Below are 18,370 nucleotides of genomic sequence, written 5' to 3'. Positions count from 1 at the left end.
AACAAAGACACCCAGACAGCTGGAGGGACAAAGGGATTCAGGTTGAAGCCAGGAGCTGTGATATTACCTTACAGCTGAGTACAGAACCGTGTTCCTCAGACATCTGAGAGACTCGATAGGTCAAGGCAGTTCCAAGCTGTCCCATCCAGATCTACAGGGTCCAAGGGTCAAAAGAGATGATGAGGATGTTAAGGCTTTCATTGACCTTATGGAGAATAACTGGTTCAATCCTGTGGCTCCAAATGGCATTGATCTGCCACCTTCACAGGATGTGACACAGTGAGTGCATTCGCCGGTCGAGGGAAGCTGAATGCTCTGAAGATGGTAAGAAAGGACCCTTCCTGGCAAGATACTTTCAGTCAACTGGGGAAGTCGTGGAATGTATCTGATGATCTCTTCCAGAAAATGGAGAAGTTTACCTGTTGCATGTACATCGCTAATAGCAGCACAGGTGATGTAAATAAGACGTAAGTAAGCTGCGCCACAAACTGTTCTGCACCAAAAGGGGGAAATCGAATCCAGCCAGCTGCCACCATGTAGAGATTGTCTCTATATGCATTATTGGACGGGCAAACTACCAGGCAGCAATCTGGAACTGCTGTCTATAGGCATCTCCTGTTGTACCAAGCCCTATTCTCCATGGATGGACCGACAACGATGGCAAGCTGGCCATTCACTGGATGCGTTCCCCACCTGCACCAGATGTGGTCTTGGAGCGGTTGTCCTGCAAGTGTGTGCAAACTGCCAGATTGCACGTGCCTGTCAAATGGACTGACCTGCATGGACCGACATGTGCAGGTTGCAGACCTGCAGCAACCAATGCAGGCAGATGATCCACAACCAGAATTTGAACTTGGGGAGTCAGATGAAGAAATTACCCGGCAGCTAGACCATGAACAAGGACATTGGGAAAAAAGAGACAAAAAGAGAAAAAAGGAAATAAAGAATAAGCCATACAAGGAAAAAACTGAGCAAAAATAAAGTGGGTCGCACAAAGGACTGAAGTCTCTTATATAGTGTGATCAACCCAATGTTGCACAATGTATATATATATATACTGTTGATGTTACTACACTGCTGTTACTGCTGATATACAGTATATGTAGATAAAAGGAAACATAATTTCATGCACATACTTTCATGTTGATTTGACTACTACTGTGACTCATGAACTGCTTTATTATAAAATGCTACTATTGAACAAATACTTAAAACAAGTCTGTGTTGTAACTGACTATGGCCTGATTAGTTTCACGTTAAAACTACTTGTTTAATATAAGGCTGAAAATCTGTCCCTCAGAATGAAATAATATGGGTAAATTATACATTTCCTGAATCCTTAGGGTCATGTCAGCATTCCAGATTTTGTGTTTTGTGCCACTGATGTTTCTTGATGCCACAGGACTAAAAGAAACAATATGATGTCGGCAAATATTGTGTTAAAAATGTTTTATTCGAAGTTTGAAGAGCTCCAGCAACCACTGTACTTGTCCAACATATACACAAAAGGGCTTGAATGAAAGCTTAAAGTGTCCCCTTAAAAATGATACCAAACACTATAGTGAAAGATATTGAAATATGTACTCAACAGGAGCCAATACCAAGATATGCACCTGCATCTAAAATGGCTTTTTTCAATGGGGGAGGGTAACTTCAGCAGCTGATAACACCAATTTAGCTGTGACTCAGGATGGGTTATCATACCAAAATGTTATCTACAGACATAGAGCTTCTCAAAAATAATAAGTAACCTTTGCCACCTTTCGGTGTACCGACATCTCGTCTGGCCCATGGACTATTTAGCCGAACTCTCAGACCCGAAACGTAGAATATTTTGTTGTTGGATATGATTTTGTCCACAATTCCATCCATGCTGTATTGATGTTGGTTCCATAGGAGAGATCACAGGCAAACATTGATCAAAATAACAATTATTTAATTAAGTAATGCAGATGTTTAACAATTGAATTCTTGAAAACGTAAAATGAAACCAAACGGACCCGTGAGGATCCATTTGGTTCCATTTTACGCTCTCAGGAGTTAAAGATCTACAAGGGTCCATTTGGTTACCAACTCTCCATCATTTAGGTGGGGACCACCTGGAACCCCGTAAAGGACAACTTCGTTTTTTTACAACCAAGGTTTATATTTTAGCTTGTAATTAAAGTAAATAAAAGATGAGATTTTCTTTTTCCATTTACTGCTTTCTATAGTTTTAGCAATTTTCTCGATCTTTTTTTTACAGTGGGCGGGGGCATTCTGTCCGTTGGCTAAATATGCCTTTTTTACACAATAAAAAAGGTCCTGTGGTCTTTGATGGCCAGATGTGAGTTATTGGGGGCTAGAAGAGCTACTGTAAATAAAAATAAAGAAAACACCGGGTTATCGTGTAAAAAAAAAAGGCATTTAGCCACCGGACTGAATGCCCCCGCCCACTGTAAAAAAAGATCGCAGAAATTGCTAAAACTATAGAAAGCAGTAAATTTAAAAATGTAAACACTCATCTTTTATTTACTTTAATTACAATCTAAAGCATAAACCTTGGTTGTAAAAAAAACAAAGTTGTCCCACAAGTACCACTGGTTGAGAACCACTGCGTTATATGAACAACCATTTGTTTTTCTCTGAAATGACACCTCTGCCTAACCTTAACCCCAACCACCATTCCAATGCCAACCCTAAACTGAGGGGATAAAGGGGGCTGTCCCATGAAAATAAAAAAAAGCTCTCACGAAAGAGGTAGAAGTTATTAAAGGGATAGTTTGCATCAAAATGATCGATTATTAGTCACCTCATGGAGACTTGAATTCATGGATATTTTTTTGTTTTTGTCGCATTCCTAAGACAATAATTTGAAGACTGGCAGCGGTTCCGGTAGATGACACAAAGATTCCTCTTTGTGTCTCCTGCCGGAACCGCTGCCTGCCGGTCCGGTCCGCTGGTAATCCAATTATTAGATGACCAGCGACAAAAACAAAAAATCCATGAATTCTCCATTTCTCCAAGTCTCCATGGGGTGAGTAATCGATAGAAGAAAAGTCATTTTGGGGGTGAATTATCCCTTTCAGGGTATGGAAGTGTATGTACATAGTGTCTGTGACAAAGCGATGGGAATTATTTTTCCGTATAATTTCAAAAAAGCTGGATCCCTTTATTTCCCCAACAAAGGCCTACACACACAGTACCTAACTTGGAAAGAGTTAAGCCACTTAAACCCTATTTTCAAAATATTTCAAAAACAGCTAGATCTACAAGCTCACAACGCGTTGCATCACAACGTGTTGTGAGCTTGTAGATCTGCTATTTTCTGAAAATGATTATTGTTTTGTTTGTTGTGGTTGTAAGATCATGAGCTGATCAGGGATCTTCATAACAGCTTGTTTATACCATTGAGGTCTGAATAGTTTACCAGTTCTTCCGCTGTTACAAAGAAAAAGGGCTACAAAAACGGAACAAACTTTGACATAGAAAGTTGGGCTGGTAATAAAGCCTAAAATATACTTAAAATATACTTACTTTTGTCACGTCAAATAAGTCTATAAATTATTTTATTGGAGTTGTATGGTGGGTGACATGGGGAAAATTATCCCAAATATCTTTACTGTCTTTATTTTTATTTCCATAGATTTTAAAGAATGGAAGTATTATGGATCTAATTGAGGCAAGTAGCAGTTGTTATGAATAATTTGTTTTGGTAAAAAAAATATTATGAAGGTGGCTTATGTTTATGGATGGAACTGTCCTTGATTCATCTTGATTCATCGTGTCAAAAATGAGCAAAAATTACATAATAATTCCAGATGATCTTTTACTTGGTTGGGTGTTGTTTTTCCAAACAAGCACATTATCTGAATTAAAGATAAAGGGGGTTGTTTAATGTTCTGGTGTGTTAGATAGACACTGTGAGGATACTTTCTTTTCAGATAATAAAGAATTGTGATTGCAATGCAACTTGTGAGACATCATTTTACATAACAGTTATACTAATTAACCCAGTAAGACCGGGAAAGCATCTGTCATTTTAGATTTGAACAATTATCTTATACTTTGGCTATTCAAAAATAGCAGATCTGCAAGCTTGTACGAGCATTTTTGCAAAACTTTGAATATATGTTTTTTAAAGCGAACATTTTAACTCAAATCTTTGCTTCTGGGGATCCTACAGTTTTAAAAAAAAAAACGTATGTTGCAGTGGCTCTCAAACCTTTTCATGTCAAGGACCCCCCAAAATGATATGTATTTGGCCGCGGACCCCCATCTCAAAATATGTTGAAATGTGTTGAAATGTTGCAGATATGAAGCACAAATTTAAGTTAAAAAAGGTTGCTTTAAAATATATATTCAAAGATTTGCACACATTTTCAAAAAGTGTTAACATGTTAGATAGAACAAAAAGACGTCCTTTGTTCTGGTGACTCATCCTGACCTCCTAATACGTGAAGGGGCGTGTTTTTTCTATTACTTTTTTTCGTTTATTTTATTACATTTTTGTATTTTTTCTTTTTCATTTTCCAAAACAAATATTAAAAATAAATGAAAAAAGTAATTGAAAAAACACGGTCTCCTCACGTATTAGAAGGACAATATCAGTCATCAGAATCAAGTTACAATGGGTTTGTATAGGAAGGGGGCGTGTCTATCAAATGTCTAAATACTGAATCAATAGCAACTTTAAGGGAATCACCATGAATTTGAACTTTTCCTTCTTTTTTTGTGTGTTTTTGGTCTCCCCTACCTCTCTTCTATCCCAAAAAATATCCCAGTTTGAGCACTCAGGCTTTCACAGCATATCTGGGGTTTTATGTAAATTGGTCTCAAAACAGGCCAATTGATTTGCCCCCGCAGGTGACGCCACAAGCGATACTACCCTCCCGTTTTCAGTTCCAACATAGAAAAATAAAAAATAAAATAATACATTTTCCTTTTTCCACACAGAACTAGGAGATAACATGCATACAAACTGGCTCAATAGCGCCACGTGCCAAATCAGGACAATGTGGTATTGCAGGTGAAAGTGCTTTAAAGTTAGTTGGAATGAGTATATCTGAGGCTTGATTTAGGCTCAAACCTTTTGAAAAACGTTTGAGGGACATATTTTCTTTAAATTCATGGTGTAGATCCTTTAAAAACTGTCCGGGGTGCTCCCAAAAGCCCGAGTAGACGATAAAATGACCCACATTGTTTTAAAAAGTGAAATATCCCTTTAATTTGTAAACTGGAACACATTAAAGGGATTCCTTCAGAACAATACAACTTGGTTTAGTGAAGAGACAGCATCTTACTTCATTTTGTTTTACTACAAATGTTCTCTAGTAGTGGTAAAAGGTTTGTTTGTGATTAACCTAAATTGTACAAATAAAATGTACAAAGCATGAACAACCTCTGAGACAAAACAGAAAACCTACAGGTCAAATTACAGTGAAACAAAGAATGAGATTGAGATTAAAATGAATATTGATATTTTTGTTTATTTTTCTCTGCAGCAAAGTGTTGGTGGGACATGTTCCACAAAGACAGTACAGAACAAAAGGATAAAAACAATACAAAATAGTAAGGTTGGATATAATGAAGCGTACAAAAAAGAATATAGATAGATATTCTATCTATATTTTAATATGTTCTTTGAAAACGCTTGACTCAATGACAAAGAAATACTACTAAAAAGAGCAGTTCATTTAAATGATGAACAACCTTCTGAGACAAAACACAATCTAGTCTATAGCCTTATTTAAATAAGAGTAGAATGTACAAAGCATGAAAAACCTCTGAGACAAAACAGAAATAATCAAATCTACACAAACATCTACAGATCAAATTACTGCGAAACAAAGAATAAGATAGAGGATAAAAGATATATTGAGATTTGTTTATTTCTATCTGCAGCAAAATGTTGGCAGGACATGTTCCACGAAGACAATACAGCATAACAAAAGGATAATAATAATAAATCATAGTAAGCTTGGGAGTAATGAAGCACACAATATAGATAGATATTCCATCTATATTCTAATAATTTATCTGGAAACTCTTTTACTCAATTATAAAGAAATACTACTAAAAACAAGACCAGGAGACCTGGTTCTGCCAGACCCAGAATAAATTCCTAGTACTTTATAAGATCAGAGCACTACGTCACGGCTAAGCCGGACTTCGCATGACGTGTCAGCCTGTGTCCTTTTATGCCCATGTATGGAGAAGAAAGGGACAGACCGAGGTCCCTTTTATGCCCATGTATGGACGAAAGGGGGACAGACAAAGCCTCATGTAGGCTGTCTGCCCATGTATGGACGAAAGGGGGACAGACAAGGTCTTTTTTGCCCATGTATTGACGAAATGGGGACGGACAAAGCCTCATGTAGGCCGACCCCTTGGGTCTGGCAAAGATTAATTTGTTTAAACAGTATGTTAAGTTAACTAGGATTGAATCAACAAATCAACATTTTATTCATCCCCATCCTATTGTTCACACATCTAGAATCAACATGCTCGCATACATGCAATACGTTTATGACAGTTTAGCCATCTTGATAAACAATTGTTTAAACAAGAATATAATGGAACATCATGCTGAAGTTTCTCATCCTCTATAATGAAGCTGTTGTCTTACTGTTCACACGAATCAGATGTATCTTTCATATGTGTGCGCTCATGACGTTTTCGGTGGCCTGAAGTGGAGAAACTCTTTCCACACTGACCACATCCATAATGTTTCTCTCCAGTGTGACTTCTCTGGTGTATTTTAAGGCTGGACATTCGAGAGAAGTGTTGTCCACACTGACCACATCCATAATTTTTCTCTCCAGTGTGACTTCTCTGGTGTATTTTAAGGGTGGACATTCGAGAGAAGTGTTGTCCACACTGATCACATCCATGGGGTTTCTCTCCAGTGTGAATTCTCTGGTGTCTTTTGAGGCTGGACATTTCAGAGAAGTGTTGTCCACACTGATCACATCCATAGGGTTTCTCTTCAGTGTGAATTCTCTGGTGGCTTTTAAGGCTCGCCATTTGAGAGAAGTGTTGTCCACACTGATCACATCCATGGGGTTTCTCTCCAGTGTGAATTCTCTGGTGTCTTTTGAGGTTGGCCATTTGAGAGAAGTGTTGTCCACACTGATCACATCCATAGGGTTTCTCTCCAGTGTGAATTCTCTGGTGGCTTTTAAGGCTCGCCATTTGAGAGAAGTGTTGTCCACACTGATCACATCCATGGGGTTTCTCTCCAGTGTGAATTCTCTGGTGTATTTTAAGGATGCCCATGTGAGAGAAGTGTTGTCCACACTGAACACATCCATGGGGTTTCTCTCCAGTGTGAATTCTCTGGTGGATTTTAAGGCTGGACATTCGAGAGAAGTGTTGTCCACACTGACCACATCCATAATTTTTCTCTCCAGTGTGAATTCTCTGGTGGATTTTAAGGCTGGAAATTTGAGAGAAGTGTTTTCCACACTGATCACATCCATAGGGTTTCTCTCCAGTGTGAATTCTCTGGTGGATTTTAAGGTTGGACATTTCAGAGAAGTCTTTTCCACAATGATCACATCCATAGGGTTTCTCTCCAGTGTGAATTCTCTGGTGGATTTTAAGGCTGGACATTTCAGAGAAGTGTTTTCCACACTGATCACATCCATAGGGTTTCTCTCCAGTGTGAATTCTCTGGTGGATTTTAAGGCTGGACATTTCAGAGAAGTGTTGTCCACACTGATCACATCCATAGGGTTTCTCTCCAGTGTGAATTCTCTGGTGGCTTTTAAGGCTGGACATTCGAGAGAAGTGTTGTCCACACTGATCACATCCATAGGGTTTCTCTCCAGTGTGAATTTTCTGGTGTCTTTTAAGGCTGGACATGATAGAGAAGTGTTGTCCACACTGATCGCATCCATAGGGTTTCTCTCCAGTGTGAATTCTCTGGTGTTTTTTAAGGTTAGACATTTCAGAGAAGTCTTTTCCACACTGATCACATCCATAAGGTTGCTCTCCAGTGTGAATTCTCTGGTGGATTTTAAGGCTGGAAATTTGAGAGAAGTGTTTTCCACACTGATCACATCCATAGGGTTTCTCTCCAGTGTGAATTCTCTGGTGGATTTTAAGGTTGGACATTTCAGAGAAGTCTTTTCCACAATGATCACATCCATAGGGTTTCTCTCCAGTGTGAATTCTCTGGTGGATTTTAAGGCTGGACATTTCAGAGAAGTGTTTTCCACACTGATCACAGCAGTGGAGTTTTTGCTTAGCCAAGCTTAGTTGTTCATTCACCTCTGGTAGAACAGGGGAGCCAGCCTGATGATGCAACACTGGATTTGAAACAAAGACAAAGTAAGGATAGTTGAGAGGTAGATTGTACTTCACAGACTTAAAATTACATTGCAAGTAGTTAATGTCCACAATTAACAACTTCCAAATGTGTTTTGCATTTTATAAATACATTAAATCCCAAAATGGTGATGGGAAAGTAACCAACTAACAATTACCTAACAAGCCATAATACAAATATAACATTTTCAAATGTGGTTAAAATATCTGTTCTACAAGCACAACAATAACAATGATAAATATAGCTGCAAGCAGCGATTATACAGGGCCAGACATGGAAACTGGAGAGAGAGAGTAATGGAAACTGGAGAGAGAGAGAGAGAGAGAGAGAGAGAGAGAGAGAGAGAGAGAATAGATTGGAGAGAGAGAGAGACATGGAAATGGAATAGATTGAAGAGAGAGAGACATGGAATAGATTGAAGAGAGAGAGACAGACATGGAAACAGAATAGATTGATGAGAGAGAGAGAGATGGAAACAGAATGGATTGATTGGACATCTCAACCTATTGCCATTAAAAGGAATCGAACTCTCAACCTTCGGACTAATAGGCTGCAACACTACCTATAGTGCTATAGCTTTGTCCAGGCTGATGTTGTCTGTTGAAGATCATAAACTCTTCCCTTCTGTCATGAACCAAGCCAACACTAAGATCACTCGTTCACAAACCATTTACCAATAGAGAAATTGTATGTCTCCTCGCAACCGAAAACAGTGAAAGCAGACGATCTACAAGTTCAGAAACACGTTGCTATCTGAAAAGTTTTGAGATTGTAGATCGGCTATTTTCAGAATGAAGTATGTCATACATTGAAAAAACGTACTCTCAAATAAGCATTTCAGGTTATCTTTACCATTTGCACATGTATTCATTGATACAGTCATGTTGTTTGCAATTCAACTTAAATGAAGTCTGCACCAAGTGAGGCTTGAACTGGCGATAGATGTGTTCCTCATGAGTCAAGGCACAAGTGTAAGCAAGTTTCACGACTTTCGGCCAAACGAGGCATGACTTTTGCCTGTTTAAAGTCTGCATTTTCAAAAAAATTGCTATAGCGCCCCCCTTTGGCCAATTGGAGTGAGATTGGTTTCAGTGATATTTGGAATGACTCTCTACATTAATGCAACGTTTCAAAGAAATGTGAGTCTTGCATGTATGTGTTAGGGGCAGATGAATGATTTTCATAAAACTGCAATAGTTAAAATTTATTTCCTCCTGGGATTTTTGAGTAATCACATTTTACACATGAACTTAGGACCTTTGCCGACAAAACAAAAGCGGCGGATTTTCCATAAGTGAAAAAATGCAGAAGTTAGGAGGCAATGACTGTTTTTCATATAATTCAAAATGGTGGGCGATCTAAAGGTCAGAGGTCAAAAGACAGACCACGAAAGTTGTCGGACATGAAGAGACGCATGTGTGTATAGACGTTTCATGGCTGTAGGTCAAACAGGGCATGAGTTGTACCTGTTCAAAGTTGGCACTTTCAATTGAGTGCTATAGCGCCATCCTTTGACGAATGAGTGTGAGAATTATTTCTTGATAGTTTTTCATGAGCATCTACCATATGGCCGAGTTTCGTAAAAAGCGTATGCACGGTTAAGCCAGAACTGCCAAAAACAAGTATTTTTCAAACTGCTCAAAATTGCGGACAATCTAAGGGCGGAGCTTACTGGTCAAAGCGATACATGTGTTCCTCATGAGTCAAGGCACAAGTGTAAGCAAGTTTCACGACTTTCGGCCAAACGAGGCATGACTTATGCCTGTTTAAAGATTGCATTTAAAAAAAATTGCTATAGCGCCCCCCTTTGGCCAATTGGAGTAAGATTGGTTTCAGTGATATTTGGAATGACCCTGTACATTTCTGCAAAGTTTCAAAGAAATGTGAGTCTGCATGTATGTTTTAGGCATAGATGAATAATTTTCATAAAACTGCAACAGTTAAAATCTATGGAATCCTGGGATTTTTTAGCAATTTGCACGAAACCTTTTACACATTAACTTTGGACCTATGCCGACATAAAATAGGGAGCGGATTTTCCATAAGTGAAAAAATGCAGAAGTTAGGAGCCAATGACTGTTTTTCATATAATTCAAAATGATGGGAGATCTAAAGGTCAGAGGTCAAAAGTCAGAGGGTGAAAGTTGTTCAGCATGAGGAGACGCATATGTGTATCCAAGTTTCATGGCTCTAGGTCAAACAGGGCATGAGTTGTACCTGTTCAAAGTTGCCATTTTCAATTGAGTGCTATAGCGCCACCTTTGGACGAAAGATTGTGAGAATTATTTCTTGATCGTTTTTCATGACCATCTACCATATGGCCGAGTTTCGTAAAAAGCGACTGCACGGTTCAGCCAGAACTGCGAAAAGTGGCAGAAGTGACAGAATACTGCCAATAACAAAACAGGTCCAGAGCTGAGCTCTGGCCCCGTAATAATATAAATATAATAATAATCCCCCAACTATGGGTTAAATAGTAATAGGTCATGGGAGGTGGTCGATGCTCTGCACAGGAGAAGGGTGGATGTCTGCTGTGTTTAGGAGTCGAGATGGAAGGGTGGAAGCGCAAGGATGTTGGGCGTGATCGGTAGAAAGTACAAGTTCTTCTGGAAAGGCTGCAATGAAGGGACAGGTGGTGTTTGAGTTCTTATGGCTGAAACGTGGATAGACCAAGTGCTAAGTGTCAGTAGGGTAAATGAGCGGATCCTCTTTGTGAAGATGATTCTTGGGAAGTGCCTGACAAATGTCATATCACTCTATGCCCCTCTATAAGTTGGCAGATGTGTGGATGAGAAGGATGAGTTCTGGGACATGGCCATTGTGGTGTTGTCGGGGATCCCTCAGGATGAGGCTATAATCCTTGGAGGTTGCTTTGATGGAGTCCATGGTGGTCAGGGATTGGGATATGGCATGAGGAACATGGAGGGAGAGAGGATTCTGGAGTTTGGAGGTGCACTGGAGCTGGTGGTGTGCAACACACTTTTCAAGAAGGACAAAGCCAAACTAGTAACGTACAGTTCGGGCAGATTTAAGAGCACGATAGATTACATGGTCAGAAAGGAGGACCGCGTCCTGGTCAGGAATGTCAACGCAATTGCTGGAGAAGAGTGCGTGTCTCACCACCGCCCAGTCATCGGAGATCTAACTCTGCGAGCCAAGAAAGTGGGGGCAAAAAAAGCATCTGCCCAAGTTGAAGGTGTGGAAGCTACAGAACGCAGAGAGTCGAACAGAGTTTAGGGAGAAGATTGAGCAAAGAGCTGAGGAAGTGATAAAATCAGGAGACGCAGGTGGAAAGTGGCAGGCAATGGGGAAAGCCCTGCTCGAAGTAACAGAGGATGTACAGTATGTGGGTGGACAAGGGGTGAGGCAAGACAAAGAGAGACATGGTGGGGGAATGACAGCATTGAAAGTGCAGTGAACGAGAAGAGGCGGTGCCATAAAGTATGGAAGAAATCTTGGGGTGAGGCAGATAGAGTACGCTATGTAGAGGCAAAGAGGGTGTCACGGACAGCAGTATGGCAGGCCCAAGAGGCCAAGAGGAAAGAATTTGCAAGTGAGCTGGAGAGTGAGAGTGGGCAAAAGAGCTTCTTCAAGATAACAAAGCAGATGGTGAAGGAGAGGCATGATGTGACCGGTGCAAGCTGTGTGAGGGATGAGGATGGCAACATTGTGACAGACAACAGAGGAGAGAAGGAAGTATGTCGAAGGTACATGGAAAGGCTACTGAATGTGGAGAATGACTGGGATGGAGAGGTGGGATGTGGCGAGGTGGAGGGTGACTGCTGCCAACAGAAGTGGTGAAGGCCCTGAAAGCCATGAAGGAGGGAAAGGCAGCTGGTCCATCTGGAGTGGTGGCGGAGATGCTGAAGGTGGGGATGTCGGTGTGCACAAGATGACTGACCTGTGCAACAGTGTCGTAACTGAAGGGCACATCCCAGAAGACTGGACAAAAAGCATCCTGGTGCCACTATTCAAGGGGAAGGGTGATCCACTCTTATGCGGGTCATACAGGGCAATAAAGCTGCAGGAGCATGGAATTAAAGTGCTAAAGAGGGTGTTGGAAAATAGGGTGAGGACACAGGTAGATGTGGACTAGATGCAGTTTGGCTTTATGCCCGGTAAAGGTACTGCAGATACATTTTTTGTCACCCGACCAACAACCCGACAGATGCAAGAGAAACATCTGGAGAAGAGGAAGAGGTTGTACTATGCTTTTGTTGACCTGGAAAAAGCATTCGATAGGGTGCCAAGAGAGGTGGTGAGGTGGGCCCTGAGGAAGTTTGGAGTGGAGGAGGGACTGGTCAGGGTGGTCATGGCTCTTTACAGTGGAACATGTACAGTAGTTAGAACGGGAATGGGAGACAGTGATGGGTTTGAAGTAAGGGTGGGTATCAGGGATCAGTACTCAGTTCATTACTGTTCGCTATTGTGATGGATGTGGTATCAAGGGAAGTGAGGGGTGGACCACCATGGGAGCTGCTCTATGCGGATGACCTGGTACTGATGGCTCACTCCAGGGAAGACCTAGCAAAGAGGCTAGCAGCATGGAGGACATGCTTGGAAGTGAAAGGGATGAAGGTGAATGCGGAGAAGTCATGGTTGGTGGTGCTGACCTGGGAGTGATAACGCAGTCAGGAGCATGGCCATGTGGAGTCTGTGGGAAGGGAGTACAAGCTAACTCTCTCCAGTGTAAAGGCAGTCAAAAATGGGTCCACAGGAGATGCAGTGTAGTAAAAGGTAGCCTGCAAGCGGCCTGCAAAACATTCCAGGGGAAGCGGTGCAGGGGATAAGTCGCACAGGTAGAAGCAGCCGAGCAAGAGGGGCTTGTAGCAGACGGGGAGACGTATGAGGTGGTGGACAATTTCTGTTACCTGGGAGACATGCTTAACGCTGATGGGGGGGGGGGGGTGGACCTAGGGGTGACCATAAGGACCATGAAGTGGATGGAAGAAGTTCAGGGAACTCATGCCCTTCCTAACATACAAGGCCCCATCCCTGAAGATGAAAGGGCAAGTGTACTCAGCCTACGTCAGAAGTGGCATGACATATGGAAGCGAGACATGGGCCCTGAGGGTGGAGCATGAAGAGAAGCTGAACAGAGCAGAGATGAGGATGATCAGATGGATGTGCGGTGTGTGTCACTGAGGGAGAGAAAGACCAGCGCAGAGCTGAGACAGAAGATGGGAGTGGAGGCCATAGTGGATGTGGTGAGGAGAGGCAAGAAGACCTGTCAGATGACCGTGTTAGCTGACATGAAAGCAATCGCGAGATGGCCATGGACCATTCCCGGTGGAAGAAAGCCATAGCGAGAACCCAGTCCAACCCAGCGGAGCCTGGAAAGCGGACTTTAAAGGTAGGGTAAGTGATTTGCAATTATTCAAATAATTGCAAAATGGGTCTATGTTCTGATCTCTCCAGCTTTTTATAAAACAGAAAATGCATTTTTGTTTCCAATTTTATCCAATCAGGACTCCGTTCCACAGATCAATATTAGCCGATTTATAAGCTCACAACAACGCCTCGATGGGTTATTTTTGCCTCTTTCAATATTATTTGACAATATGGCCCACGTTTGACCAGTTTTTTAGTATAGTTTGTTGATTACTTTTGATGCAGTAATAGTAATAATCTTTTTCTTTGCTTTCTTTTATTTTTACTTTTAGGTATTAGAAAGGTCAATACATTGTTACTTCACTGTCATCTGGGGACCCCCCCAAAATCATGTGAGGACCCCCTTGGGGTCCCGACCCACAGGTTGAGAACCACTGACCAGACCTACAGTGAGACATTGCGTCATGCATCTCAAGGCGGAGCCTATTAGTTTTGAACAGACCGGGAGGCAGAGGAACTAACGTCTATCGGCTGAGCGAACATTTATTTACAAACCGGGTGCTTCGTGCTTCTACTCTACTAGATAACAGGTATGTTTAATTAGTTTATGGAATTAAAATGTTATGCAACTTGTAGTATCGTAACCGTGCAGTTATATTAGTGTATTAGCCATGAATCACACAACGCTCGTCCGCCACGAGCGTCGACATGGCTGAACTTCAACCTGGTTCTTGCACTTTCTCTATTTACAACCTGTACATCTACATAAACGTTCAGATTTTAAATATGAAGTGCTTACTCCATGGCCACGGATGTTACAAGTCTACTCGGGCACTCAGAAATACCCGTCTGTATTGTTCAATAAAAAGCATCTAAATTCGATCAGTGGCCATTTTCTCCGTATTTCCTTATGCTTTCAACTACTAAACCCTATCGGTTGGGAGGTGTACTGCACTCTGACACATTATAACTCTATGACACAATGGCCACCAATCGGATTAAAATGCACTGAGCTAAGCACTTTATATTTGAAATCTGAACGTTTTATGTAGATGTAGGGCCGTAAATGGAGAAAGTGCAAAACCCAGGTTGAAGTTTCGTCACGACTGTCATGATACAGGGGGTGATACAGTGACTCTCTCTGGTTCTGTCTTCTGAATATGGTGTGCAGGACCACTTATTTTCTTCTCTACGTTGGCTGTCATCTCCTGTGTAACTGCATGTCCTTTGTAAGTAGGTGTGCAAAAGGACTTGGCCTACTAGGTGTTGTTCAGAAAAGGGAAAGTGAACTAATGTAAGAAGAAAGGATCACAGGGCCGTTTCTGGATTGCCCCTCACATCCCCAGACCTGCCATCTTTTCACACACCTTTCCTCATCACCTGTTCCTCCCAGACCCATAGGATGTGCCTACCATGGTCAACCCTGACCGACAGAGGCCGCTGTCGTTGTACAATTTCCCAAAACAAGTAAAGTGGAGTTCATGTGATGTCAAACATCCTTTTTTAAATCAGGCCATTTGGAATAGCCTAACTTTACCTTAATAATTGTAACCAATAATAATTGTAAACGTGGCAGATTCTTGGACAGACTCTTCATAGAGTTCTAAATCATTGTAATAATAATTATGAAAAGAAATCTACAAAAATAGTTAATCTGTTGACTCCTTTTCTCTTCTCTGTAGGGACAACCCAGAAAAATAGTCACATGTGTGTCTATGTACCTTGCCTTCGTGTGTGTTGGATGTGCACAGAGCTAGGTGTGCTACATCTGTGTGTGTGTGTGTGTGTGTGTGTGTGTGTGTGTGTGTGTGTGTGTGTGTGTGTGTGTGTGTGTGTGTGTGTGTGTGTGTGTGTGTGTGTGTGTGTGTGTGTGTGTGTGTGTGTGTGCGTGCGTGCGTGCGTGCGTGCGTGCGTGCGTGCGTGCGTGCGTGCGTGCGTGCGTGCGTGTGTGTGTGTGTCCATTGTGCAGAAAAACAACACCCCAAGATCCTAGAGGTCAGCTAAGGTCAGGTGCCCTCTGGGAAACATCCTTTGTACTGGACATCGGTAGGTTCTCTGGAATGTGCGCTGTAGACCACTCAGTATCCAAACTTATGTCTGTGTGTCTCTGTGTGTGTGTGTGTGTGTGTGTGTGTGTGTGTGTGTGTGTGTGTGTGTGTGTGTGTGTGTGTGTGTGTGTGTGTGTGTGTGTGTGTGTGTGTGTGTGTGTGTGTGTGTGTTTGTGTTTCAAATCTGTCTCTTTAAGTCCATAAATGTGTATCAAGATACCACACACTACCAAGGGTTGGCTGGGTACATGGATTCAAAGCTGACAGAGCTCAGATGTCACCAAATGCAGATTAATTAAGTTAAGAGAAGAAGCCTCTATGTACTTCTTTATACAACAAATAGCAAAACTTGCAGACCTACCAAATCAGATGCAATGTGTTGTGAGCTTGTAAATCAGCTATTCCCTCTTTGTTTTTTTAATATTATAAGTTTTACACAGTTTTACATACTGTATTGGATAAATATGAAAAATACGCCCAAGTGATGGGAAGGATGTCAATATTAATGTGGTTGGCTAGTTATTATTTAAAAAAAAGAAATGTGAATAAATAAATGTGACATTCTTTCCATGTGGGTTAAAATACTTAGCATCATATAGTGAATATGTGGTTGAAGGAACTGTGAGACATTAGACATAGAAAGTAGACTAATCTACATTAGTCGCTCTGGATTAAGAGCGTCTGCTAAATTTTAAGTTTGAGAATAAAAAATAATATTGACTTAAAGGAATAGCAACAAAAACATGACGGAAATATGTCAGAACAGGAGGAAATGAAAAAGGAGGGAGAGTAAGTAACATACCAAGGTCTTTGTTTCCATCCTGCTCAGCAGAGTTGAGGTTTAGAGAGTTCATCTTCACCTGAAGTCTGGAGTCCACAGTCAGATCTGATCAGAAATGATTGATATCCTGGAGGAGCTGTGGAAACAATGACACATACCAACTCTTATTATACTAGAGAGCCTGGGGTGGAACCACTTGAATGATTGGCCAAAGACAAAAATAGAACCATCTCTCCACCAATCACAATCTGTGGGGCAGTTTTGTTATTACAGAACTGCTATTACAGTTCTGTAATAACAAATAGAAATATAGCTGCAAGCAGCGATAATACGGGGCCAGGTAATGAAGAGAGAAAAAAGAAAGAAGCAATGGTAAGTAATATGCACAATAAGCCATTGAAACATAGAATACTGAACTTGAGAGAAAGAAGACCATGCAATTAACATGAGGATTTTAAACCCTCACTTACCCTAACCTCAGTAAAACAACGCCTAAGCCTATCCTCAAGACACACTATGTGTTATCCGAATAATGCCAAATCATGATCACCTCAATACATTGTCGTGGACAGGGATCGAACCAGCAACCTACGGACTCCAAGACTGCCTTTCTTCTCATTGAGCTAGATATATGGCCTCCCTGATAGTGTCTGTTGATATTTATAAGTATTTCCGTTCATTTTGAACCAGGCCTCTGTGTCCCGAACTACTCTAGATCACTGGTTCACTAACCATTTACCAATAAAGGGATTTGTGTGTCTCCTCAGAACGAAAACTAGTGAAAGTAGCCGATCTACAAGTTCACAAAACGTTGCTATCTGAAAAGTTGTCAGGTTGTAGATCGGCTATTTTCAAAATGAAGTATATCATACATTAAAAGAGAGACAAAACTATAAGTAATATGCACAATAAGCCATAGAAGACTTAAGGTCATGTTTTCTGCAATGCCACCTCTCACCGAGAGAGAGAGAGAGAGAGGGGGAATAGATTGAAGAGAGATAGAAGCAGATTGGATTGATTGGACATCTCAACCTATTATACCGAGGTATGTTAACACAACGGGTGCCAGAAGTTTATTAAAACAGATTACGTTCGGTGCCAGAAATCTCACCGTGCGCTGCGCTGTGCTGTTTTAACATCTCTTACGTGAGTAACAATGGCAGAGCGATCGTGCATCGCAAATGACTCGTTTTCCCCACCATAAAAAGTTTCGGAGCTACGGATGTTTTCACAAAGGAGATAGAACGGAAGCGGATGGGGAGCCATGTTTTTTGGCACGGTGATCCATCTGTCCCTTCCTTTTCAGAGTCACCGTGGGTGATTCCTGAGCTGCTCCAGCCCCCCACTGTGTTTGGCACCCGATGTGTTAAGCTGGCAGCATTGTTGATGATGCTCAGCTAAAACACTTAAGTCCTATTTGTAGCTTTTTTAGGGGTGTAGATCTGCTCATGGCTTTAATAGCTACACTAATGATGCCCACTCCAGGCTGAAAGAGTTTAAAGTGACTGTATGTGTATAGATAAAGATCTGTTTAAATGTTAAACTTTAAACTTAAACCATATAATACTTTGTTGACCGGTGTTCCTTGGGGTCTATACTTGGGCCCCTCCTTTTTTCCCTTCTACACAAAATCTCTTAGCCAGAAATATTGCATTGTGAGCTTGTAGATCTGCTATTTCACTGAATATTTGCCTGGTTTGACCTCAAACAGTCAGCTGCCAACAGTCTGTAAAGCTGTCATTGTAGCACATGGTATGGAGGATTATTTGATTAACAGAAAGTTTGAAGAATAGAGCTGTTATTTTAAATAGAAATAGTGGTTTTCTTTCTTATCAATGTCTTGGCTGTACTTCTTGATCCACTTAATGCTACCTCGGAGAAGAAAATTCTAGTGATTTC

This window comes from Gymnoscopelus microlampas (assembly GCF_963454915.1).
Source record: "Gymnoscopelus microlampas genome assembly, chromosome: 10".
NCBI lineage: Eukaryota > Metazoa > Chordata > Actinopteri > Myctophiformes > Myctophidae > Gymnoscopelus > Gymnoscopelus microlampas.
This window is presented reverse-complemented; position numbering follows the sequence as displayed.